A 13,903-nucleotide genomic window follows, 5' to 3' on the forward strand; every position below is an offset into this window, starting at 1 on the left:
CTCCCATGGACACAGAATCCCCAGTTGTGAGAGACAGAAAGGCCATTTCCAAATGGTGGTGACAGGAACCTTGAAATTAAGGCCTTTCTTCAGTGCAAGAACTCAGGAGGCAAGACACATGCCATAATGTCACCCACTTCATTTCCTAGCAAGACCAACACAACTTACTCTTATCTCATACCATGCTCCTGCAACTCACCTCACCCATGGAGCTCCTGTATGAAAATCAGCACAGCTATCATGCCTTGTGGCCATCTAAAAGCCATTTAACCACTTAATCATTCAGAAAGCATAAGATGAATCACACTCTGGCAGAGCTTATCTTCTTCCATTGGATGCAGAGGATCAAAGAGTAATGATACTCCCATTTAGCTGTTAGGTTCTCAAAATTGGGTGGGGTGAGCACAGCATTAGTAAAGTTTCTCTACATTAAAAAAAAAAAATCAAAACCAGTGTCATTGCTTTTTGTCATATTTTGTTCACTTTTCTTTAAAAGCCATTGGCTTTGTTTCTTTTATTTTACAAGGGCTACCCTACAGAAGGGTTCATTATCTGCTGACTACTCTCTCCAACTGTTTGCAGGAAGGTTTACCTCACCTAACCTTTCCTGTCTAAACAGTATAATCTGCTATAAGTAATCATTTAAGCAATAGGGAAGAGATAGGTATCTTCAGACTATGAGTCATCTCTATGATAGGCAGAATGGACACCTACCTCTGTCCATGTGCTATAGGAAGAACCTATGTAGATGAATGCATAATATACAAATGACTAAACCTCAGTGATCACATCATGGCTGTACCTTTGTCACCTGTGTCTATAGAGCATAGGTACTCACTAGGTATATTTATTTTACATTCTTACAAGAGAGCCATTTCTGGGGGGAAAAACCAACAAACAAACAACAAAACCCTCAAACCTATTCCATTGCTGTAAAGTTGTAAATAGATTTTTTTTCTCACTGATGAGCTTCTTAAACCTTTCATAGCATTAAATTCATTTAAATGAAAAAGATTTGAAAAATAAGCCACCCATACCAAAATTTGAAAAACAAATTTGAAAAATAAGCCACTCATACCAGAAGTCTTTTGCTGTCTGTTTTTAAAAGGATTGGTTTAGATTTTGTGTGGGAGAAGGAGCTAAGTATTTTGTCTGCTGAATATAATTGAATAGGAATCATAGCTACAACATCTGTCTACTCCAAAGTCTCTTTAATACAAAGGAGACAGTCTTGTTTAAGATTCACTTTTAAGTATTTTTCAAAAGCATGCCTTTAAATAGTGATGGACTCTTTCAGTGATATGTATTTAAGGCCAAATTGGCAAATGTGACTGTAACTTTATACAAACATGCTTAAGTGCATGTTAATTTCAAATAGCGTTCATCTGCCAGTGCCATTTTCACTTGGAATTTGGTTACTGGGGATTTGTATCTAGTTGTTCATGCAACTGAGAGATTTCAGCAAGCAACAGATGCTTCTGCAGTTTTTAATGCGTAGCACTGATTTTGCAGAAGTGACCCTTGCAATTTCTCTGACTTTTAAAAGATTCTTTCTCAGTGTGTCGCAGAATGACAGCCTTTCACTAGAGTCCCTCATCCCCCTAGAGATCTCTGCAGTATGATAAATCACATAATTTTTTGGTGGTCTGATGTTACTTTGGATTCTTGCCTTTATGTTGGGACAACCAATTAAAAGTACTGGTAAACACAGGGTTAACACCAAATGCAAAAAGACATACAGAATAAAAGCAGAACTAACAGCTCCACTTGTCAGTTGCTGTAAATCATTTTCTACCTGTTTCTGTCATACCCTTTTTGACTTAAACAAACAAAAAAAGGCTTCACCTTTTTTCCACTTAGGGATTTTTTTTACCAAACCCATCACATTCATGAACAAGTCAGTCAAGACTTCCAGTTACAGAAGACATATAGTACTGTAGCTGAAAAATTTCCTGCAATGATAGATTAACGTCAAGAAACTTAAGTGCATCTAAAAAAAACATAGTCATTGAGCTTTCTATTTTTTTTTCCATTCATACCATAGAGACATCTATCTCCCATTTTTGATCTTGAAGCTTAGAGGATTAAAAATAACAAGGGAAAATGCCTTTATCTTTCTGCCTCTGAACTTCATTATTTAAGATAATGGAACTATTTCTTCCACAAAGGTTACTATCTACAGTTCGGTCCTTGCTAACTCTGCCTGCTGCAGTATATTGCACAGGATTTTCAAGGAAATACTTAACCACCTTATCTAAGTACACTAGCCTGCCAGCCCAAAAAGTCTAGAAAATGATTGGTGACTACTGAATTTATTTACATCAATTATTCTGACTTATATATCATCAAAATATTTAAATCCCAAAGCCAGCATCCTGCTTAACTCAAACTCTCACTGAAGCCAGCCAGTTGCACCTAAAGTGCAGGAGCAGGTTTCCACAGAAGTGCAATGAAGAACTGGAACAGAAGGAAAAAGTTTACTCATTCACCTGAAACAATTTCCCATGCTTGTGGCACTCAAGTACCCACTGATAACTTTCAAAACGTGGAACAGTCTTGAGGAATAGTTCAAAATATTAGTTAGTTGAAAGCTGTTAACATAGTTCCTGGAGGGCCAACCTTGATAATACAGTGAAGTTCCTAGTAGCTTTAAAACAAGTAATTCTGTGAGAACTAGAATAATGAAACCTGGTTACTACATACCACTCTAGAATATATCAATAGGATCAAATATTTAAGGATTGAAATAATAAAAAAAAAATTTAAGACATCTGTCTCTGTCAAACCAATGAGTCAACCAGAAGATTCACACAATGAACATGCATGCCTACCACAAAACTGAAGCATGAGCTTTATTTCTTAGAAAGTTTAGTAAAAAAAACCAACCCCTGAAGTAGGATCTTCCAGTGAAATTATTGTAAGCACTCCGTGCAAGACATTGTTGGTGATTAAATGGGTGGTATATAATGCAGAGAGGAGAATGGTAGAGAAATGTGAATTGACTTAGCTGATGACTGCCAATTCAAAGGATATGTGAAGATTCATTGGAGAACGGGGAAAAAAAAAAACCATTTCTAAAATGGGAATAACTAGAGAATGGTTACCTATGAAGTTAATCAGCACAGACAATACTTATTTATTCCAGCAAGGTTGCACTTGCTTTCACTGGACCTGTATAGTTTTGGCAAAGTGCTTTACATAACAATTATTCTTTGAAGAGAATAATTTTGAAACTTCATTACTATTCAATAATAAAGCAGCAACTTCTGTTAAAATTGTAGAAAACATTTAATAAACCATCAATTGAATAAAAATTATATATGTATGTCAGAGTTCAACTACTGCCAACAAATTTTTCTATTTAAAAAAGAAAATAGCAAAGCTTTTCTTTCATTCTTTTCCTAGAAATGTTGATTCTATTTTGTAACAGCAGTTTTGAAAATATCAGATGAACACTCCTGGGGATACATGAGCACTTATCAAAGAGATTTGCAAGAAAAATCCTGTAATGAAGGACATATTTTTTACCACTTCATAGTGAAATGCAACTTGGCCATGAAAATACTAAAATTGAACCTTTGTGCACACATTGTGAGTTACTCACTTGCAATAACTGAATTTTTCACCTACTGGCTAGAAACTCTGTCATTTTAATTTCAAAAGATAGGTGACACAGCAAATTATTATTGCCTACTAGATTAGATGAACACACATACTGCTATACCTTTCTTTTTTTGTGCAAAGTAAATATATCTTAGAAGTGTAACTCTTCTGCCAGGCACTTACTGACAGAACACAGTTTTTCAGTTTTTCTAGAACTAGTGCCCTAGTCTCTGTCCAGAAAGCCAGGAACAGAAACTACATTGTCTGGCCACCCAGTAAACAATATTTTGTACTTCATAAAAAATAAGCTAAAAACAAAGAAACAAACAAAAGATTTAAATAGATTTTATTGGAGGGGGAAAAGAGAAAGCACAACAAGATGACATTTTGGGAAATGTGCACATTCTCTGAAAAGCAAAATACCTTTCAGAATACAGGGCCAATGCTCCCAAATAAGCCCTTCTCCTTTAGCTGTATGTAACTGCTCTGGTAGTGAGCCATCGCTGAATCTCAGGCTCCCAGGAGCACAAATGACAGTGTGTTAATGATATTAAATACAACACACTCTGGGTTCATGCTGTTGGGTTAAGAGGTCCCACTAGGGTCTGCTCAATTCGATCGTGTGTTGTACCGCCTGTTCTTCCCCACTGAGCAGGTTGAGTAACTCACACGTGTTTGTCGCATATCAGCTGTGACTTTGATTAGCAAGGAAAACCCTCACCATCTCGGCTTGCTGATAGATCCTGCTACAAACTGCTTTCTTTGCTAGTCCTTCTCATGACCAGTTTCCTCACCAGCTGTGCGTGTTGCCCAGGCCTGATGAACCAAACTACATGCACACCTTCACAGCGTTTTATTTCTTAACAGCAGTACAGCAGTGAAGGGGGGCCACAAGCAGCCCATCCTAAGCAAATCTCTACAAAGCTGTGCCATAAGGTTAAGGTATCTGTTTCTACCATTACACATGGAGAGCAGTTGGTTTGTCTGCATTTCTCCAGCGTAATTATAAATCTCACATTTTCTCCAACTTTTTAACTAATCGACTTTAACAGAAATGCCTCCAGATGTTTCGAGACCCATACATAAATCTGTTTCAGTGTGCCTATTGGACCTTTCTGGCCTGTCTTCCTAGCGGAGCCTGAAAGCCCTTACCGGCTTCCATCTCACTGGAGATCAACCTTTTTCCTCAGGCTTCAAGCTGCCAGGTTTACCCAGGATTATTCTTGCACTCTGTCAGAAAAAAATACAGATAATCATTTCAAACTGATACTTTCTATAGAGTGAAAATAACAGGTATCAGAAGGTATTCAGCTGATTTCAGCTGTATCAGTTGGCTGGAGATATGCAAGGACTGTCTTGATTCACAACTTGGGATGCATCTCATCATGGAAAAGCACATGGAAGTACAGTTATGATGAAAGCTACTCTGAATTTTTATTTATATCAGCTGAGACAAGTAATATATTCACAAGCTGTGTGCTATGAGACAGTCTTGTTAGGTAGCTGTTCTTTTCTCACTACCATCTTAAGAATAAGCACGTGAATTTAAAGGCAAGCCAATTTAGTTTTACAAAAACAAACTGAAGGCTATATAAAGCAATATAAAAAAAATGCACAAAATATGAAATAAATTTATTGCGTGAAAGATGATTTACCTCACAAGATGAGTAACCCAGTGACTGAAGCAATGAAGCCATACACTGTTGCTGAATGATGGCGAGAGCAGGAGAATGAACTTCATCACACAGTGTCATACTGCTTGGATGGCACAGCAGAAAATATTCTTCTCATCTTGCACTGAATCTAGACGCTCCATGAACATAGTTGATGTTGTTTTTCTCTTGGCTTATGTGCATTTTTCTCTTGGTTTATGTTCATTATGTGTACAAAAATACTGTGCATGAAGTTTTTTCTTTTTCTCATCTCCTCCTTTTCTGAACAGCTGTGAAAAAATAGATTTTACTGCTTGATAGCTTCATGAGCAAGGATATCATTGACTACTCCTGATGCACAGGAATTTGTACTGAGGGGGTAAAATCAATAACAAGGAAAAAAAGTGGACTCATGGTGTGAAGCGTGCATTCAAGTCACAGCGACAGAAGCTAAAGGAGTACCCTGCAGCATCCACTCTGATTCCCAGAACAGACTTAGGCATTTTTGTCTGTTTCAGTTAAAATTATTATTAATAAGGCGAGGCCTCTAAACTGAAGAATTGCTTTTGTCCTATGTGGTAAAACAGGAAAAGGATACATGCTCTGCTGTTGTACTTTGAGGATGCCTGTTGCACGGTGGGAAAACATCCTCTGAATCCTCTTGTGAGCTCACACGTTTTCACAGATGCCTCTAAATGTCATCTAAATGCCTTGAAAGGCACTCCCTGCCTTCAACATTTACCCTACTCGCTTTCATTTTGGGTTGTGCTTTGTGCAGTTTTTCAGGGTGAGGGAAGGATGGGTTGCCTAAATGAGTTGAAGTTAGGCACTGAAGTCTTTTTTTTTTTTTTTTTAAATATACAAATGTAATTGAATACATGATTAAGAAACAACAATTTTAAGCCAGTTGCCCAGTGGAAACATGCTTGGCTACTTTTCAACACTACAAAAAAACCTTGCTGCAAAGACTATGCAGCTGGTTTAAGACTCAAGCTGACATGATGAAGCTTTTGAATCAACTTAGCCACCAGCTTTAGGAGTCCTATCCCAAAATGGGTGAGACAAATACTTGGCTGTACATTTGGTCTGCATCTTTCCCTCTCCCTCATCTGTCAGAGCACAAGCAGGCAAACCTTTTAAAACTCCCTGCTGAAAGATTAAATAAGTGCTTTCCCCAGGCCTTTGGCAAACTTTCCATGAATTGGACAGAGGAGCACCTGCACAGGTTTTGTTGTCCTTTTCCACAATGTACCATTGGAATGCTGTTTCTTTTTTCCTTGGCAATAAAACCAAGTGCCATTCATGATTGTAGGTGGAAAAATATCAGCAATAAAAACTGACTCCAGGTTTTCATGCCATCTCAAGTATACAATAAATCTGAATAAATCCATGATCATACATCTAGAAAAAATATATTTCTTCATAATTTAATAGACTTGTTATGATTCTCTGTCCAATGGGATACATGGTAGAGTAGCTTATCTGCAAATGACCTAAGTTTGAAAAAGCACTACATTATAAATTTGATAACTCATCACTTCTCCTCTCAGAGGAAGAATAAGAAAAATATACAGAAGGTAGCAAACCTCCATATCCCCTTTACTTCACTCTTTTTCTCTGAACTTTCAGTTTTTGCTTTCTTCTTTCTCACTGAACTTCTGTTAGAGAATACTTTCACTGAAGTTTGAAAGCTAGTGACTCAACATTCTTTATCAGTCAATTAAAGAGAGAAACTTCGCCAAATAATAATATAAAAATACTTAAATTGGGGATCCACTATAAATCCTCTAGATTTATGAATAATCAAATAAATAGATAACGTAAACTTGTGCAGAAATTTTACATCCTACAAACACTATTTTCATACCTGCTTTATCCTGCCAAAAAGTAAAGAACTGCAAAAAAAAAAAATAGTAATCAAAACCAAGCGGAGGAAGGAATTGCTGAGAAGAGACATTTGGTATTAAGAGTTCCAAGTTAGACCAGGGCTTTGGGCAACGCTGTCTTCTCAGAGCTGATCTGTGTTTACATGGCTTATAGAGGAGTTTGGTGTCCTGGATGCCTCAACAACAGAAATACAATCACTGTCCATCCTTTCCTATTTTATAGAAAAACATACTGACACTTAGCTCTGGGACACTTACTCCCCAAAACTTTCAGTAGACAAGATAATTCCCTGAGATTTATTATTTTATTCAAATGCAAGCCTTCTGTGATATTACCTAGAAGTAAGAACTTCTACTTCCCAACAAAAGTGTCTTTGAAAGCTTCCTGATTGCAAAGAGGCCCCAGAATTTGGAAAGGAAGTGAAATCAGCATTATTCCTCTCTCATGTACTCTGTTTGTATTACTTGTCTCTGGGTGGTCAGAACCAGGTTATAACACCTTCTCATCTGAAGAGCATTACCCTCTATAAGGAGTTCCACCAGCTCTATTGTGCCTGTTTGCAGAATAGGTTCTACACAGCAGAAGTAAGAGCATCACACCTACGCAAGAAAAACATTATTATTGTTACGTAAAAGATCATAGAATTAGAGAACCATAGAAACATTTAGGTTGGAAAAGACCTTTAAGAGCACCACGTCCAACCGTTAACCTAGCACTGCCAAGTCCACCACTAAACCATGTCCCTAAGCACCACGTCTTTTAAATACCTCCAGGGATGGTGACTCCACCACTTCCCCAGGCAGCCCCTTCCAATGCTTGACAACCCTTTCAGTAAAGAAATTCTTCCTAATATCCAACCTAAACCTCCCCTCGCACAACTTGCGGAAGTTTCCCCTTCTCCTATGGCTTACTTGGGAGAAGAGACTGACCCCCACCTCTCTACAACCTCCTTTCAGGTAGTTGTAGAGAGCAATAAGGTCTCCCCTCAGCCTCTGTTTCTCCAGGCTAAACAACCCCAGTTGCCTCAGCCGCTCCTCATCAGGCTTGTGCTCCAGACCCTTCACCAGCTTCATTGCCTTTCTCTGGACATGCTCCAGCACCTCAGTGTCCTTCTTGTAATGAGGGGTCCAAAACTGAACACAGGATTCGAGGTGCGGCCTCACCAGTGCCAAGTACAAGGGGACAATCACTTCCCTAGTCCCGCTGGCCACACTATCTCTGATACAAGCCAGGATGCTATTGGCCTTCTTGGCCACCTGGGCACACTGCTGGCTCTTATTCAGACAGCTGTTGACCAACATCCCCAGGTCTTCCGTGGATGGGCGGCTCCATCCATGACACTCCCAGCATTGAAATGCGCTCTAAAACCATGTTGTCATGCTGGCTAATACTAGCTGAGAGAGCTGTATTTCCTGACCAGCAGTGAAAAACCTACATGTAGCCACGTGGCTCCCAATCAGGTATTGAACTGATTCAAGTCTACTTAGTGCATAAGATATGGAAGAACAGTAAGGCAAGTTTAGGAAATTTTAAAGATTTATCATTCCATATCAAGGTATCGTGTCTCTTCCAATACTGGTTAAAATGTGTTTGGTTCCCAGTTAATCCATCAATGACACTTGTACATCACACAGCTCTGTCTGATGAACTAATAATTGCTTCTCACCCTTTGAACTGCAAGCCTGATTTTAGAGAATCAAGTGTGTCTTACATTCACAAAGTAAAAGAAACATAAAATAAACCTGCAGCTATAACTTTTCCATTTCTTTTCCTCAGTTGTCCCAGGTTTTAAAGAAAAGAAAGGGAGGGGAGAGTTTTCTTTGACTGAGTTTTGCTATAGCAGTTGAGAATGTTTAAGAAAATCTGACTCCTGGGAAGATAAGAAAAATATAATGTTCACAGCCCTTACAAGAACATAATTACAGTTCCTTTCTGCTACTCTAAAATATGCACACCTTCCACTTCATTGTTGCAGATCAGACACAGAAATGGGCATATTTTAAAGTGACAGGGGTGGAAAATGTTCTTGTTCCATGCGTGTTTGCTTTAATTCTTACCTGTTGGTTGCCACTGTTGCTGGAAAGACTAAACCAGCCAGGAGACCACAGCTTGTTTGCCCCAGAGCTTGAAGCTTAAGCTATTTTTTTTCTGAGTTTTACTTTTAATTTAACTTGAGATGTGTTTAATACTTCTTCACCTCCTTCCATTTTGTTATATCAACTTAGATTCTCAACGTTTTTCTAGTTACTCCAAGTTTTTTAACCAAAAAGAGCCCCACAAACAGCGAGTGACATGCCATTTATAGTTTATGCAAAGTTCTCTCCAAGAAGAGAGGAACTTTTATGTTATTTTAATGCACTGGTTCAGCAGTATCTTCTGTTGCTGAACAAAAAAACAACTTTCTGGAATCTCTTACCCTGAGGCAAGGACAAAAAAAGCTAGTTAGAGTTAGACTATGGGATTCAGGTGTCACTGTGCCAGCAGAGCTTAGCAGAGCAGACGGTGGCTGATGAAACGCTCCTTTATGCAAGGAGGATTTCAAACCACATAAAACATTTCTTCTTCTGTTACAAAAGCTTATCAGGTTCCAGAGGCTTTAAAAAGTCCACATGGGAAATTCAATTTCTATAGAGGCTCTTTAATCAATTATGTTAAAAAAGATTCCGAAACAGTGAAAACATATCCAAGTGAACAATATCCTACACAGAACAATGAAGGAAACTAAGTATCCGTGGAGCTGCTGGGGCAGAGCTGAAGGTCAGGACTCCTTTGCTATTGTGGGTGTTTACACTGTTTACATAATGCAGTTATGAATGCAGTCATCCAGGCATGATTTCCAAATTAACAGCAAAGAAAATTAGGGGCTAATTGAACGTTAGGTGTTTGAAACAGAATGATAAAAGCTTATCATTAGATTCAAAATCTAGATCATAGTTAATCCATCATAAACTATAATCCAGTCACAGAAAAGTAAAATTTGTCAACACTTTATTCTGGTCTGTTCATTGGACTAACAGTACTAAACAGACTGACTGAGTCCTACTGTTGAAAACCAGAAAACAAGTTGTAGTGAAACTACACACCAAAAAAGATAACGTGGACAATAACAATGAAGTTAACACCACAAAAACAACCTAAATCCAGTGCAGTAATTTTCTATTAATTGATTAACTGTTAAAATAAATACATATTTTTGAATTATTGCTAAAGACAGTGAAAAGAATTATGAGAAGATTGCATGCCACAATAAGAATTGCAAATGGAGAGAAGATACAGTGTTTTATCCTATATGGAGGCCAGAAGAGAGTATTGATAGACATTTAAATCATCTCCAAGAAGATCAATACATAATATGAGAGATGCATAGTTCATCATTCCTCTTGACCAACAGGAGTAATGAAATACACAATAGATAGATAGGTGTAAACATTGAAATACTACTCTTTGAGGGCATAAATATGCCTTCTGAAAAACAAGAGGTCCCCATTTTAACAAATAGAGTATCAGAAGTAAATCCATTCACTGAAGTGAGTCCATTTTAAGTAAATGATATATTTTAAATGGGGAGAGGAAGTTAGCAGGTCTCATCTAAACAGGTATTTGAACTTGTATGGGCCACCAAAAGTGAGTCCAGATCTGCCATGGGGGCCTGCATATATGATATTTCACCTAATTAGTATAAATCTGAACCAGACACCAATCTCTGGTATAAAATGGCACATTGGAGTGACACTTATCTTGTCTCCTATAGTTATTCCCTTCCTCAGCCTCCAAAAAATCACTTGCACTGCATCAGGTATAGCCTTATCTCCAAAGGCTTACAAATGTATATGAGCATTTACAAGCACAAAACAAGGATTTGTGCAAACAATTATTCAGAATTTATGTACATTTTTGAAATTGTACCAACCATTCTGGTTCCTGCTTTTGACCATTACATAAAGATTTAAATAATAAAAAGCAACCAACAAAAAAAAAAACACCATAAAATCCTGATGTGGGAGCCAGTTACATGCTTTGGCAAAGTATGCAATGAGTCTTTTGAAATTTAATGTTTTTTCAATCTCATATAAAGGCTTAATAGCACAAGAGATCATAAAGCCAAATTGATGCTGCCTTGGTGAGGTCAAGTTGCCACTGAGGTAGCAATGCAAACTGGCATAAAGTGTCTAAATACAGATGGGCTTAGTCAAGGAGAAAAAGGTGTCCATGCCACCTTCCATAGCTGGTTTTCCAGTGACGAGAGGGACATCCTCTATAAGGTCTATATGGCAGCGTGGAGTATATGCCAACAGGAGCTCCAGGCTCCTAGGAAGGCTTTCCCAGAGCTGGAAGGTGGTGAGGCAGAGCAGTGCAGCGCTGTGGCTGAGGTAGCAGCCTTGCTGGAAAATGAGTTGTCTTAACCCTCGCTCAGAGCTGCCTTGGCCATGCAGGTATGACACTCAATAACACAGTGCAGACACAGTGTCACAACACCTGTGTCCTGAGCTGTTTGGTACAGAGGCTCAGAAACAGAGTCTTTAGCCCAGTTTCATTTCCAGTATCTGAAGCACATAAAGTAGGAGCTGTAACCATTCCAGACAACTTCTTCAATACAACCTCTTTGACCCACAGAGGACAGCAAGCATCTCCAGGAAACAATTCACTCACACATAAGAGCTGAACTGCCCTCTGAAGTCATCTCTCTCTCTCTCTCTCTCACTCTCTTTCTCTCTTCTCCTCCTCAGCCTCTGGGAGACATGACCACACTTCTAACAAAGATGCCTAGCTGAGATGGGATAAATGTGCAGCTTAGATTTTATTATCAAGTCTGGAAAAAACTCTCCGCACTGTTAACTTCCAGTTATGGAGGGTGGAAGCAATTCTTCATAGTTTTCAAAAAATTCTGGGCTGTTGGCTGAAAGTACACACGGAGCAGTGCTGGTCCACCAGGGCAGCAAGCAAACTGCCCTTAACCGACTGTCAAGCAGCAGCTACTGCCAGCACCCATAAAAAAAAAGATCCTAATGTGTTTGTTACTTAATCAGCAGCCATACACCTTGCGTTGACTGTATATCACTGATCAACAAATGAATGTTAGTTTTACCCTGAAGAAAGCAATAAAGTGGGACATAAAATTAATAATGAATGTCAGACCATATGAGTAATAAATAGATTTTAATGTTTTCAGCTCCTTAGAGGGGAAAAAAATCAATTTCTATGTAAAAGTTTGATACTTTTACACAAAGCTCATTCCCACAAAAAACACCCAAACATTTTAATCTAGAAACAAACAACAGCAATAACTTTTTCACCTGAATTGGCCTAAAATCCTATTATAGACTTTTTTCTGAATTCTTTCTTATAACTTTAGTTTAGCAAAGAACTAACAGCCCTGTGATCAGGTTATCTATAAATACATTTTGAATTAGTAATGCGTAATACTTCATTTCTTCAATGTACTGACCAAATACAAAAGATGTAGGTGTGGGTTTGAGGTTGACTTGAATCAAAAAGCTTACAGATATGGAGCCAGTTTACACTTGGAAAAGAAATGACTTGGCAGATGAGAGCGTGCCCTGGCAGTACAGCCTTCCACCACAGCTCCCATCCTTCCCCGTCATCTTTTGTTTGCAATGCATCCATCCAATTTAGATCTGTCCTGCTCTCTAGCTTAGGTATTCACAACACACCTATCATCTTCATATCTAAACTCCTCAGATCAGGAACTTTGTCCCACAGAGCATCTAATCCAGCAAAGTCATACAAGTATGCAACTTGTGAATCACTATAATTAAGCAAAGGTGTCTGTTGACTGTGATCACTGGCATAAGGGGAATAGTAAATAGATGTAAGGCAATAGAGACCTACAAGGGGAACTGAACAGAAAAGATAAGGAGGCAAGTGAAATCCACCTCCCAGAAACAGAAGGAGGGAGACACCAGGCCCTGTAGGCTGAAGTGTTCAGTTTTGAAGTTAGAAAGCCAGAGCCAAAGAGCACTTCTCAGACATGTTGCCTTGGGAAATCTGTGTAAACTAGGTGTTGAATCTAGTCAACAAAAGGCTTTGATAATTGAAGAAAATGTTTTAAAGCTTTTATTATTTTCCTCACTGAGCAGCTGCCAATGGTTGTCAACAAAAGCTTTCCAGATCCATTTCTGTCCAACTTCTGTTAAGCCCTATGTTGTAGCAGGACTTAGGGCCAAAATGAACAGTTCTTGTCCTCCTCTTTTCTTTCCTAATTATAAACAAGGATGAAAAATCACTAGGAAAATACATGTATGATTAACATATTTGATGGATGTGTTACTCTGTGGTTCCTGATTATCTGCCTGAGAACACTGATAGCTTATCATCCTGTTCAGCAGTTAAAAAATGCACCAAAGGCTGAAACAAAGACCTTGTAGGAAGAAAATAGAGGAAATGCTAGCACAAAAGAAGATTTTAAAAAACAAAATAACAATCCTCATACATGATGCAAAATCTGGTCAATTGTAATGTCAAAATATGTGTCCTTCAAAAACAATTTTTTGAGAGCTATGGTTTCATAAACTTCTAGCAGAATAATGTGACATGACTTACCAAGCAGGGCTGCTTCATTCCCAACTTTTATGTAAACAGCTCATTACAATGCACTTTCAAGGAAGGATCTGATCTGTTCTATTCCCATCTGATTACAGAATTTAAATGTGCCATTTAAAGTGCTTTTGCTTTCCCTTTAGAACTTGCTTAGGAGGGAAGATTTAATTTTTTTGTTTAGAAGGTTTTTGAGTAGTAACTTC

Source organism: Ciconia boyciana, chromosome 1 (assembly GCF_034638445.1).
Source record: "Ciconia boyciana chromosome 1, ASM3463844v1, whole genome shotgun sequence".
NCBI classification, from domain to species: Eukaryota; Metazoa; Chordata; class Aves; order Ciconiiformes; family Ciconiidae; genus Ciconia; species Ciconia boyciana.